Source organism: Podarcis filfolensis, assembly GCF_964270895.1.
Source record: "Podarcis filfolensis genome assembly, chromosome: 14".
In the NCBI taxonomy this organism is placed as follows: domain Eukaryota; kingdom Metazoa; phylum Chordata; class Lepidosauria; order Squamata; family Lacertidae; genus Podarcis; species Podarcis filfolensis.
In genome coordinates this window covers 26865852-26878474 of record NC_139616.1, presented here as the reverse complement: position 1 = coordinate 26878474, position 12623 = coordinate 26865852, and the positions used below count along the sequence as shown (strand labels likewise).

General features: G+C 40.1%; 1 protein-coding gene across 2 annotated transcripts in view; it reads left to right on the top strand.

Annotated features, from left to right (window-relative positions):
- The window catches only part of CTDSPL2 (CTD small phosphatase like 2), a 39760-nt gene that overhangs the window by 2434 nt on the left and 24703 nt on the right, over positions 1-12623 (top strand). Inside the window, exon 2 of one of the 2 annotated variants that reach the window (XM_083586780.1) lies at positions 3678-3855. The exons of the other annotated variant lie outside the window; for it this stretch is intronic. The gene's annotated coding sequence lies outside the window, so the exon portion shown is untranslated. The remainder of the gene's footprint in view (positions 1-3677; positions 3856-12623) is intronic. 2 annotated transcript variants of the gene reach the window in all.

Sequence of the window (12623 nt, the reverse complement as noted above, 5' to 3'; positions counted from 1 at the left end):
TACAACTCCAACTTTGTTTATGGATTCACTTTCTTATTATTGCTATTTATATAACACTGTCAGTGCCTATGGTGCTTTAGGGAGACATGCCCTGAGGAGCTTACAATCTAAAATTTGATACATTGAGAGCAGGGGAAGGGCAGGTGAGATAAACGGGGAAGGAATAAGCGGTTGTTGCAATGGCTTAAGCTTGGTTGCAGGTTTAATTGCAGCTGGGCAACCTGGTGTTTTCCAGAAGTTTTGTACCACAGCTCCCTTTTTTTGTTCTAGTCCAAAACAACCAGAAGGGCACCCAGTTGGTGAAGAACACTATAGGACATAGGAACAAGGGAGCCAAGTCAAAGGCCTCATGAAAAATAAATCTTTGAGAAATTTGAAGAAAGTGGCATCTCTTGTTGATATATGAGTACAGCACTAGTTTGACTCCTGTTTTCCCTAGAAGGTTGTGAGCATTAATTACTGCTAGCTTGTATTGAACAAAAATAGTAATATTTATTTCCAATCTATTACAAAGGGCTGGTGCTGCAAAGGTTAATTATTAGTGTAAACAAAGGGCTTTGAATGGAAAATGGCCCACAGAAATGAAACTGTAAGTTACTGGTTTAATTTAATGGTAGCCCTGTGAAGTATGATAGTTGTATCTCATCTGCACATGAAAGAATGGAGGTACCGAACACCTGTGATGCTTTAATAAATGTTGTACATGGGTGACAGAAGAATGAACACCCTTGAGTGCTACTTTTCCTGTCTGTAATAAAGCATTGCCTAAATAGAAAACAAACTTCATTTCAGTGAAATGGGCATATTCTTTCTTCTCCTGAGCTTCCACTTTTGCATCAGAGAATTACTTTTAGTTATAGTTTTGGGGGCTTTTCAGATTTTGGCTAGGTTTATTAGTCAGCCACAATTTGTAGTCTCTGGTCAACCAAATTTGCTGTGCATCCCAAAGGGGTGTGTGTGTGAGAGAGAGGTGGGTGTGAGTGTGGGTAGTCATTGGAATGTGTAGTAGTTGTTGGAGCCCCTTGTGTGGCATCTGCCTACTGTAAAGCTCTTCCTCCTGCCCCAACAATTAAAGATAGGGAAATGGCAAGGATCTAGTCCCGTCTTGGGGTGGAGATGGGAAGTTAGGTAGGGTCAAATGTTGGGTGAGGGCAGAACAAGGGGCGTGAGAAGAATAGAGCCATAAGGTTTTCCGAGGATGAGGGTGTAGGTTTGGGCAAATTGGGGAATGGTCAGTGTTTGAAACTCCCATTGTTCTAGGCGCATTTGCGACATGGAATTCCATTAGTGCAAGCAGTTTCTGAGCTCTGGGCGCAGTACTGTGCCTAAGATTTCAGATTTAAACTGCAGAGTGGAAGGAAAGGAGGACATTTTTCTGCCTCCCCACTTCCAGCTACTCTCTGAAGACTGGAGAAGAAACCCTCTTAAGAATATTAGGGGGTGGGCAGGGGAAGGACTAGATCATGTAAAAAATGAACATAATATTTTATCTGCAGTTTATTCATTTTCAGCTTTGTATTCTTGTTATAAAAAAGTACACTAGACATTCTGTTGTTGCACCCATAACCTAGGTTTAAGGTGCCATTTAGCTTAAGGTTACCAGATGTCCTGGTTTCCTGGGGACAGTCCCCAGATTTACAAATCAGTCCCCTGACAAAATCCATATATTTAGTGAGAAGTTGAAAAGTGTCCCCGGATTCATTGAAAAAAAATCTGGTAACCTTAATTTGGCTCCTAGCTTTCATATCTCAGATTCTAACACTGGAAATGGCCTTATACTAGAGCAGATCATTTGCCCATCTAGCCCATTATTAGTTGCTTTGATTGACAGTGGCTGTTCAGGATCACAGGCAGAGTCCTTTCTCTATCATTTGATGTGGTCCTTTTAACAGGAGATACAGTTATACCTCTTCTTGCGAACGCTTCATGTTGCGTTTTTTCGGGTTAAGAATGCGGCAAACCCAGAAGTGTTCACTTCCGGGTTTCTCTGCATGTGCAGAAGCGTTCTGCGCAGAAGCTCTCTATTGCGCTTCACACATGTGCAGAAGCGCCGCTCTGGTTACGGACTTTTTGGGGTGCAAACGGCACCCCAGAACGGATCGTGTCCCCCAACCAGAGGTACCACTGTACAGTGGTATGTCAGGTTAAGAACTTAATTCATTCTGCAGGTCCGTTCTTAACCTGAAACTGTTCTTAACCTGAGGTACCACTTTAGCTAATGGGGCCTCCCACTGCCGCTGCGCCGCTGCCGCGTGATTTCTGTTCTCATCCTGAAGTAAAGTTCTTAGCCTGAGGTACTATTTCTGCGTTAGCGGAGTCTTCAACCTGAAGCGTCTGTAACCCGAGGTACCACTGTACTAGCGATTGACCCTGGGACCTTTTGCAAACAAAGCAGGAGCACTGCTCCTTGAGCTGTAGCTCCTCCCCTGAAGTAAAGCAGGAGGTGAGCTGGGGCCCTTTCCAGAGGGCATGGGGCATATGTCCCCTGCAAACTGGCAGCTGGATGGTTAGTGATGCTACTTCCTTGTTTGCTTCCACATGGTGTCTTGTTTCCTAGCTGAGCACATTCTCTGGGACATGCAGGATTTGTTTGTTTTGTTAATAAGCGTTTGTAAGCCACCTTTCTGTATTTGACGCCCAGGGCAGCTAACAGCCACCCTGATGTATCTTGCCTGCCTGCTTAATTGGTTTTAGTGGGTCTACTCTGAGTAGAACCCCTATGTGGCATCATTGCTCTGATACATCCCATTTTATTGCCATTATTTAGTGGTGAGTGGTTTATCCTTGCAGGTGGAGTATGGTTCTGGTTTATGAAATTCTTTGCTGCTCCAATGTTTTTCAAATTTTGTGAATCCCCATCTCATTGGGTTGCATCCACTCAACAAATCTTTCCTCTTCTTCACATAGCATCTCATTGCCAACCCGAGCCTATTGGAGTCAGGGACTCCATTCCCCAGCCTCTCCCTGCCAGATTCTATTTAGGATACAATGAGGCTTCACTGATAAATCTACTGCATTACAGTTTCAAACGTCTTATTCCACATCCCAATTTGAGAGAGACCGTTTCCCTTTTCCTGTAGAAGCCTGGTAATGTATTTGTCTTGTCCTGGTCTTTTAGTTGTGGGTTTTGAAAACCAGGAGCAGCTTCAGTTTTTTCAATTCAAATCTTGTACATGAAAAGAGAAATGATACTGGGTATGTACTACTTGCAAATATATTGAAACAAAGTTGTCATTCCTCAGAGTAACACTTGTGGTGCCAAAGTTTATAATTGGCAGGGCAGGTGTGATATCATATTTTCAATATACTGTACCTGCAATAGTTTGCATTTTACTGGTTTTCAGTGGTAGACCATGAGGAAGCGTCTTTCTCACATATTTAATGACTTTAAGGTGTTTGCACACCAGGACTAAGTAATTTATAGGAAAGCATATTTCTACATTGCTAGGTAGACATTAAACCTTATGTGAAGTATGTGGAAGATCCTTCAGAATGGTCAGTGTGTGCATGCACAGTGAATTCATTGGATGATTGAAACAGAGACATTGTTTCTGTTTCAAGAATATGCAGACTTGTTTGAAATGTGAATACAATATTAATCGGTAAACAGTATAAATTTGTTGTTGGATATATGTAAACAAACTTTCCTGGCCTCATATTTGGCTTGTCGTTTTCAGCAGTTCCATGACACTTCAGTCTTCCAAATGTTAGTCTCCTCTGGAGCAGGTCTGGAAAAATATCTCAACAACCCAGAAACCTGAACAAAGTATTCAAGAAGGGCCATCAGAGTTTGCAGCATGAATTCCTTTGATACCTAGGTGTCCAGGCACCCTGGAAATTTCCAGACCCATTTCTGTGAGTGGCTTTTCTCAAGCAGCATGTGACCTAATTGAATGGATATATATATGTAGGGAAGGAAATAAAAATACAGTCCCAAACGAATAGTCTTGCATTGTCATTATTATTATTGTGGCTCTCTCAAATTCAGTATAGCTTACGGTAACATTTTGGGTGAGCTTTCTTCATGTTTGGTGAAGAAATACAAACTCTAAAAATGAGGAAATAAGTTTCAAATTACGGTTGTTAAGTCTGACCTATGCATGAGATTACAAAGTTGTTCTTCCAGATTTATGGCTTTGTGACTGATCCCTTTTCTTTTCTTTTCTCTTCTCTCCCCCCGCCCCCCCCCATGTTGCTCCTTATTGCTATTCACTGACTTTGAACTTCATGTTTGTGCCTATGGTAGGGATAAACAGTTTTGTTCTTTTACCCAGGCTATCTCAGGCTGCCCTCTCAATATGCACATCAGTTTCTCATTCCAGTGCATTAACTAAGACACTAGCAAAAGGAAGTAAGGTGTGTAAGAATGAAAATTTTGATATAGCTTTCCATGAAGTTAATGTGGAAGGGAGGGATTAAAAATCATTTTGCCATGTCTTCCTGTATCATGAATGGATAAGGTGCATTAGGTGGTGCCTGCCAAGTCCTGTATTTACACTTACATTAGGAATGAGGAAATCAAAGAGCTCTTTGCCTGTGCTCTAGCTTGGGTGAAGCCAATGTTACTGTCCTTTCAGCCTTTCCCTCTGGTAAAAAATGATAAAAAAAATATTTGCCAGAGACTACAGAGCATCTCTCAACCAGACTTCTGAAGTCAGTCCATTTGGATAGTATTGGCTTTCATAAGATGTTTCCTCTTAGGGTCTAGGAGAATCTACTAAGTTTGTTTCATTTGGGGGCAATGGTGTTTTATTCTTTAAATATATTTAAATGCTGTTTGGGGGCACCACATAGGACCCCCAAGGAAGCTCACAAAACATAATAAAATTACAATCCAAAAATAAAATGATCAGTTTAAACAAACACCAGAAAACCAAAATAGCATCTTGATAAACCATTACTTCGGAGATTGGATAACATCAAACATATGTCTGAACACAACAAAACCGGGAAAGTGGTAGTGGGGGTGGCAGCACTGAACTGGCTTCCCAAGGGTGACATCACCAAGAAGGCCTTGTCCTTCATACTCACCAGATATATCTTATATATACAACAAGTTCCACAATTTTGGTGGTTTCCTCAACAACTTTTGTGGTGTTCTGGTTTTTACTTTTTGAAATATGGCAACCCTAATATAGGGGTTTAAAGGTAACCAAGTTTGGGCTTGGAATTGCATTCGGAGCACTGTGGATTGAAGTAGCAACAGAGTTGCATGCTCCAAGTAATGGACCCCTGTCAACAGCAGGATGAAACATTTTGAGTCAACTGTAATGACAAGACATATAATTAAAATGGCAGTCCTGCGTACAGCAGATTGCAGCAGTCTGACCTTGATGTATGATATCTTGTGTGATCAGCTATATGGAACAGAGTGATACAAGTGTCATGATCGCTGTATTGCAATTAATTATCAGTTATGTAGCAATATATTCTACTTCTGAATTGCTAATATAAATGCTGTTGTAGATTTAAATGGGGAAGCAATTTAGTAAAAATACTTATTTTAATTACAATGGTGCCTCGGGTTACATACGCTTCAGGTTACATACACTTCAGGTTACAGACTCCGCTAACCCAGAAGTATTGCTTCAGGTTAAGAACTTTGCTTCAGGATAAGAACAGAAATCGTGCTCCGGCGGCGCAGCAGCAGCAGGAGGCCCCATTAGCTAAAGTGGTGCTTCAGGTTAAGAACAGTTTCAGGTTAAGTACGGACCTCCGGAACGAATTAAGTACTTAACCCGAGGTACCAAATTGAACCTTTAGGATCACAGCAAGATAAATAATTTACTTGGTGAGAGAACCATACACTTTGTCATTAAAAAAAAAAATTTATATTCCACCTTTCCAACTACAGTAGAGGTCTTCAAAACATTTTACACAATAAAAACAAATAAAAACAAACAGCCATCATATTAAAACGCAGTGGTGACATTGAATGTCCTATATGCTACATCAATAAGTACAGTGGTACCTCGGGTTAAGAACTTAATTCGTTCTGGAGGTCCATTCTTAACCTGAAACTGTTCTTAACCTGAGGTACCACTGTATTGGAGAGAATTGGAGGTACTCTTTAGCCTCATTTGGATATCACACTAACCAATGATGTAGTGTTTTGTGAATGAGCCTCGGTCTCATATATTCCTCTCTCCTTTGGTGTGGATGTGTGGAGGAAATGGGAAGCTTTTGTTCTGTTTCTAACTGCAACTGGGCAAACTGGGTAGTTTTAACTATGGTTTACTGAAACTAGTCAACTTCATGCTATGGTTTATTGAAAATGGAAGTGACGTCAGCAGATCTCTTCATGACCACACTGGGGACGGGAGGTTTGTTCACACAATGTTAAGACATAGTCCAAATGAGGCCTTTGTATATCTTTTGGGGGGAAACACTCATTTCATTAGAAAATTGTTGTGCCACAATTTCAGTTTAATTTTAGATCTTTGAATGTGTGAAAACAAAACATGTATATTCTTCTTTTGCCCTCCCCACACTGTTTTCATTCAGTTCGGCTTGACTCCCAAGGAAATAGTTACGAGCAGAATAGATGCCATGTGTAAATAATAACTTTTCTATATTGCATTTTGACAAGTTAGACCAATATAGTTATTGTGTTTAAGAAGAGGCAAGTCTGATTCAGGCATATACATTTTTCATGATGTACTTTGTACAAATACAAAGTAGCATTCCTACAATTATTTTAGACTGTGTGCTTTCAATGGTCCTTATTTAATCAGTGACTTAGCTTTTAATACAAAATTCCATTAGGCTGCAGTATTAAGTGTGTTTATTTGGAAACTAGTTTTAATGAAATTAGTAGGAAGTATGACCAGCAACCAGTTGAGCTGAGTCAAATTAATGTTATGCTGTGTGACCTCGAGGACAAGTTGCTCGATGTCTTTGGGCCTGAGGGTTCATTCTTACACTATGTTTTTGTTTTGGATAGATATACATTCATTGTAGTGTTAACGTATTATTTAAAAAATGTTGTCACTTTCTACAGAACAGTTAGAACAACAAGCTATGAGGTTTAAACATGACCTTGAAGAAAGTTACATATATGATTGCCAGAGGATGATGGTCCCCCCCCCCCGCCAAAATAGATGTAGCTTCTGAAAAGATCCCTAATCCTAGTTTTGTGCCCCCTTTGTGCCCTTTCTTGATCATTGAATAATTATTACTGGTCACGGAAGGTAACTGAATAATTATTACTGGTCATGGAAGCTGGAAGCTGCGGGGCTCCCATAACATCTCTACATATCTTTCCTAGCTTATATTTTGTAAGAGTTATTTCACTTCAGTAATGTGAAATAACTACTTCCTTATTTAATCTAAAAAATGTTCGTGTATCTTTTATTTCACACTGCATAGTATGGTAGGTACTGTCCAATAATTACTTCATAGGCTGCAGTTACACATTTTACAAGACTGCAAATGGGCAGCTCGTCGGTACATGTAAACCACCAAATGTCTCTTGCCAGTTTTTTTTTTAACTCTCCTTTTGCCCCTACACACTGCTGAAGACCCAGTCATTTTCCCTAGTTCCTTGAATGTTTGACTCTCCTAGAGCAGCTTCTGGCAGAGGCTCACCCCCAGACACCATCCTACGTGTGTAAGCCAGCCTGCGCTAGCTCCCAAATAGCTGTGTGTCAGACTGTGGGGGTGCATTATTATGATAAGGAGGGCAGCACAAGGAGGGAAGAGCTAACCCTACCCTCCTTGTACATATTCACTGACCACTTACTGGTGCATGTGAGTTCAAAATTGTTGGCAACTCCTGCACTTAACTGTGGTTTACCATGATGTGCATGAGCTGGGATGAACCTCGGCCTTCTGCATCGCTCTCTCCTTTCTGCTGCCTTATCACAGCATGGAAAACAATTTTGACTGTTTTGTTTCACTGTCCCTGAATCTCAGCTTCTTGTTGTTTGGCTTATGTTTTATAGCAAGCTCCTGCCAGTTTTAGAACAAGCTAATTCCAAACCATGGGTTATGAAGTTGTCTTGTTAAGCTAACCAGAGTTTATTGTCATAAGATTCAGGGAGAGTGAAGCAAAATGCAGTCTGAGTAATTTTCCAGGCCATGTGGGCTGATGATGCCACTGTTGGGATTGTTCCATCTTGTGCACATCATGCTAAAGCAGGGGCGGGGAGGCTTTTTCAGCCTGAGGGCCACATTCTCTTGTGGAAAAAATTGTAGGGTCTGGATGCCAGAGGCAAAAGTAGGTGGGGCAAAGGATGCTACTCTTTCCTTTGTAGAGTAGGCTACATTCCAGCCATACAAAGTCGTTTCTACAAGTGTCTCTTCCCACCCCTTCACATATTTTCATCCATGCAATCGCAGTTCAAGGACACATTCCAGCCAATCAAACACTTGAGGAGACTACAGAAATAGGGCTTGTGAGAGGTGTGGCTTGAGAAGAAGGGGTGTGGCCAGAGACTCGATAGAGGGGGCTCCATTTTGCACCTAAACCTTAGGTTCCCCAAACGTGTGCTAGACCATGGTTATAGCCTTATGAACATTGCCACTGAGTCATATGAGACAGGTAATTAGTAATCCCATTTAACATTTAAAATATTGTTTGAACGGAGTATAATTTATTTGGCTTGGTCAAAGTCATCTAAAAAGTTGATGATTAGGCATAGATTGGAAACGTGTTTGATGGTTTTTTTTAATTTGCCATTTTTATAGTCTGCCTTTGCTGAAAGATCCCATAGTAGAAAGACATAAAATCAAAGTTAAGCAGTAATATCAAAACAGGCCAACATGAATTCCGTACAACAAAATGACAGCAGCCCTGAAAGTCCAATCCAGTGTACCACACCCCTTTTTAAAGTGCCCAGAAATGGACATAAAATTCCAGATGAGGTGTGAATAATGCAGAATAAAGTAGAACTGTTGCTTCTTGTTATTTGGAAACTGTGGTTCGATTAATGCAGCCTAAAATCACAGTAGGCCTTTTGCAGCGTTTTCATATGTGCTGTTTCCAAGCGGTACAGTGGTATCTCGTGTTATGGACGGGATCCGTTCCAGAGGCCTGTCCATAATGTGAAATGACCACAACTCGAAGTGCTGCATCTGCACAGGCACGTGGCGCAATATGGTGCTTCTGCACATGCACGAAGCACAATTTGGTGCTTCTGCGCATGCGTGAATGGCGAAACCCAGAAGTAACCTGTTCCGGTACTTCTGGGTTGCCGCGGGATGTAACGCAAAAAGACGCAACATGAAATGGACACAACACAAGGTAAGACTGTATCTCCCATCTTATTACTGTTTGTGAATATATGTTTGCTTCACTATGTGCAGAGCTTTGCATTTGTCTCTGATGAATTACATTTTTTAGTTTCCACTCAGTTTTCCCCACAAGTCATGCTACTTTTAGAACTTTGCAGACTGTTTTCTTTTGGGGAGAAGGTGGAGGCAAGATTGATGTAGAATCTGATGGATTACTTAAGATTAATTGGCTTTAGACACCAGGTCTTTTTGCATGGGTGAGCATATTGTTAAGGAAATGCAAACTTTTTCCACCAGGCCTTTGGCTTTTAATTATCTATGGCCTTGTTGCATAGTGGAATGTTTTAATCTAGCTTTAAAAAAATAAAATTATCTTTTAGACAAGTTTTTTTAAAAATATATATCTGGTTTTAATGTATGTGTTGTTTTTTTTTTGCTTAGAATACTTTTTGTGGTTTTTTTGGTCATGTTTGAAAATGATTAATAAATTTAATAAATAATAACATCTAAAGACCCCTGGCTCTCCACCCCGCCACATCATACAGATGACTAATATTATTTAAAAGTGGGTGGAAAGCCAGGGGAATCAGAGGTGGCTGAACATCAGGAAGAATTTTCCGGCAGTAAGAGCTGTTTGACAGTGGAACAGATGCCCCTGAGAGGCGGTGGACTCCCTTTCCTTGGAGGTTGGATGGTCCTCTGTCATGTATGAGCTAGCTGAGATTCTTGTATTGCAGTGGGTTCTTTTCAACTCTACAATTCTATGATGCTTCACTACCCTTTGGGGGGGGTAGTGTCTGTAGCTTTTCAATTGGTTACTATTTAAACTACTCCTGTTGTGAAGTGTGTGTGTGTGTGTGTGTGTGTGTGTCTCATACATTTTAGCTTTGCAGAGATATGTGATAGCCTTCCTGCATTTCAAGGCCCTACTGTTTATAATTTCCCCCTCTGTATATATGTGTACAATATTAAAAGAGAACAGTTTTTGTATCTGATGGAAATGGGCTGCAGCCCATGGAAGCTTATATAATAATAAAACTGTTAAGCCTTTAAGTTGCCACAACACTCTGCATTGTCTTTTCCCCAAAATGCTGCCATTTAACAGGTGCTGCTGCCTGTTTTATTTTTCTCCATTCAGTGTGCTGCTGCTGCTGCTGCTGCTGCTGCTGCTGCTGCTGCTGCTGCTGCATGGGAAGAACAAATGCCTGCCTCCAGTAGTAGGCACTCTGGGCATAAGCAAATCTTCAAAAAAGATACGAGTGCCTTTGTTAAATTTTAGAGGTTATTTAGACTTCCAGTTGATGGTAACAGACGACAACATCACAGAATGAGACTTGAATGAGTTGGACAGGTTTTCATCTCTTTGGAGTAAGGAAATTATTTTTAACATTCTGGTCGGTCACAATAGACTAGACTTATTTTTTATACTTGCACAGTGGGCTAGACATTAACTACTGGTTAGTGTTTGGAGGTTATATAAATAAATATCCCAACAATGATACAAAAAATGAAAACACTTTTGTGCTGTTCTTCTGCAACTTCATTCTCTACATATTCCTCAACCAAAATAAGCTATAAATTGCCGTGTGGTTCTTACACACACACACACACACACACACACACACAGAGAGAGAGAGAGAGAGAGAGAGAGAGCGCCTAGTTAAAGAAAAGTATGCCTTATTCTTACAGCTTTGGGGGTCACTTCTGCTTACCATAGAGAATTCAGACTGATAATACTGAAACACTATACACATAAGTTGCCAGGGTCAAAAGAACTCCACAAAATTATGTTTAATATTTTAGATATTTCTCATCTCTGTAGATCTTAGACCAGAAGTGGTTCTTGTAAGAAAGTGATTTGTGAGAAAGTTACACAAAGGGTGAAAATAGAATATTTTGTCCATTTTCATAGTAGACATTTCACTTCCCTTAATATCACTACAAACTGTTTTAGAGGTCAATAGTACCCCAAAACCCTTTAAAAACATTTTTTCTCTAATTCTTCATTAAAAGGTAAAGGTACCCCTGACCATTAACAAAACCCAGCACAGTGATTCTTGCATTCATTCCATAAAGATGCTGCAATTCAGACAGCAGCAAGTCCATGCCTAAGATAACTTTTCACTGGCTCCCATACCATTTCAGGACTCTTCCTACTTGTGTGTTGTGTAGTATGCCAGTTAGTCCTTACTTGTTAGCCTACGAAGTGTTAAATAGTAGGCAGAAATAATTGCTGACTGATAAAGCTTATAGTGTAAGAATAAATGCCTGGGAACCACAAAAATCAAGCCAGTTAAGTCTTATAATTACTTTGTTTTGCTTAAAATTACAAACATGCCTGAGGTAAGCAATTAAAGATGCCAATAAAATTATTATTTAGGGTCATGACTTCCCATGAAAAACCTAAAGGGCACATTCAGGAAGTTTTTAGCAGTCTGGCTATACTACATCAGCTTTGAAACAAGAGGAAAATTACTTCCAAAAATAGGCTTCTGCATGTCCAGTGCTATGGATTATAAATCCAGAGAGCTTAATGTCTCCAGGAGCAGCTGTTTCATTCCAGAATCCCAACAGGAACTGCACAGGTTTTGCTGAAACCTATAAGCCACTAACAGTTCAGTCTTGCACATAACTATTCAAAAGGAAGCCCTGCTGAGTTCATTGGACTTAGGCATTGCAACTTAACAAAGTTTTGTGAATTGTCAGTGCAGGATCTTAAAATTCTTGGTGGGGGAGGGGGGAAGTGTATAAGAATATGATAATGTAAAGCTCATCTCAACCCGTTTCTTTTTTGTGGAATCATACTTGCTGCTGTCCAAAGTTTTTAATTGTCTAATCATCTTAATGTCAATAGATGGATTAAATCTATTTACATTTGGATATTACAAATAGTGTTTTTGTGGATATTGAAGGAAATATAGATAAATTAGAGTTTAATTAACAGCTTTTTCATCATCACTAGTAGAAAATGCTATGTCGCACTCGTTTTAAATAAAAAAAGTCAAAACGGATTTGGTTTTTAAAATGTCATTCAGTCTTGCACCAACAATTTAAAGCCCTCCTGCTCCCTTCATTGGTTGATGAATGTTCAATTGAAATGATTAATGCTTGAAGCCCTGTTCTTTTCAATTTGATGCAGCTTCAGCGCATCCTTTCATTGGCCAGGTCTGGACTTAGACATGAATTGGCATATGGGCAGTTGTTGCTGTGTTTCTGTGTTGTGAAAGTGAGTGAAGCTTACAGTGAAATATGTGTGGTGTTAAACTGGAGGTGTAGCTATTTCCACTTCAAGCAGAAACCACACCACACTTCTTGATATATCACAGGCAGTCTTAGATGGAGCTCCAGTTGGGACTATATTTGCCCTTCCAACTCAAACCCATGTTCTT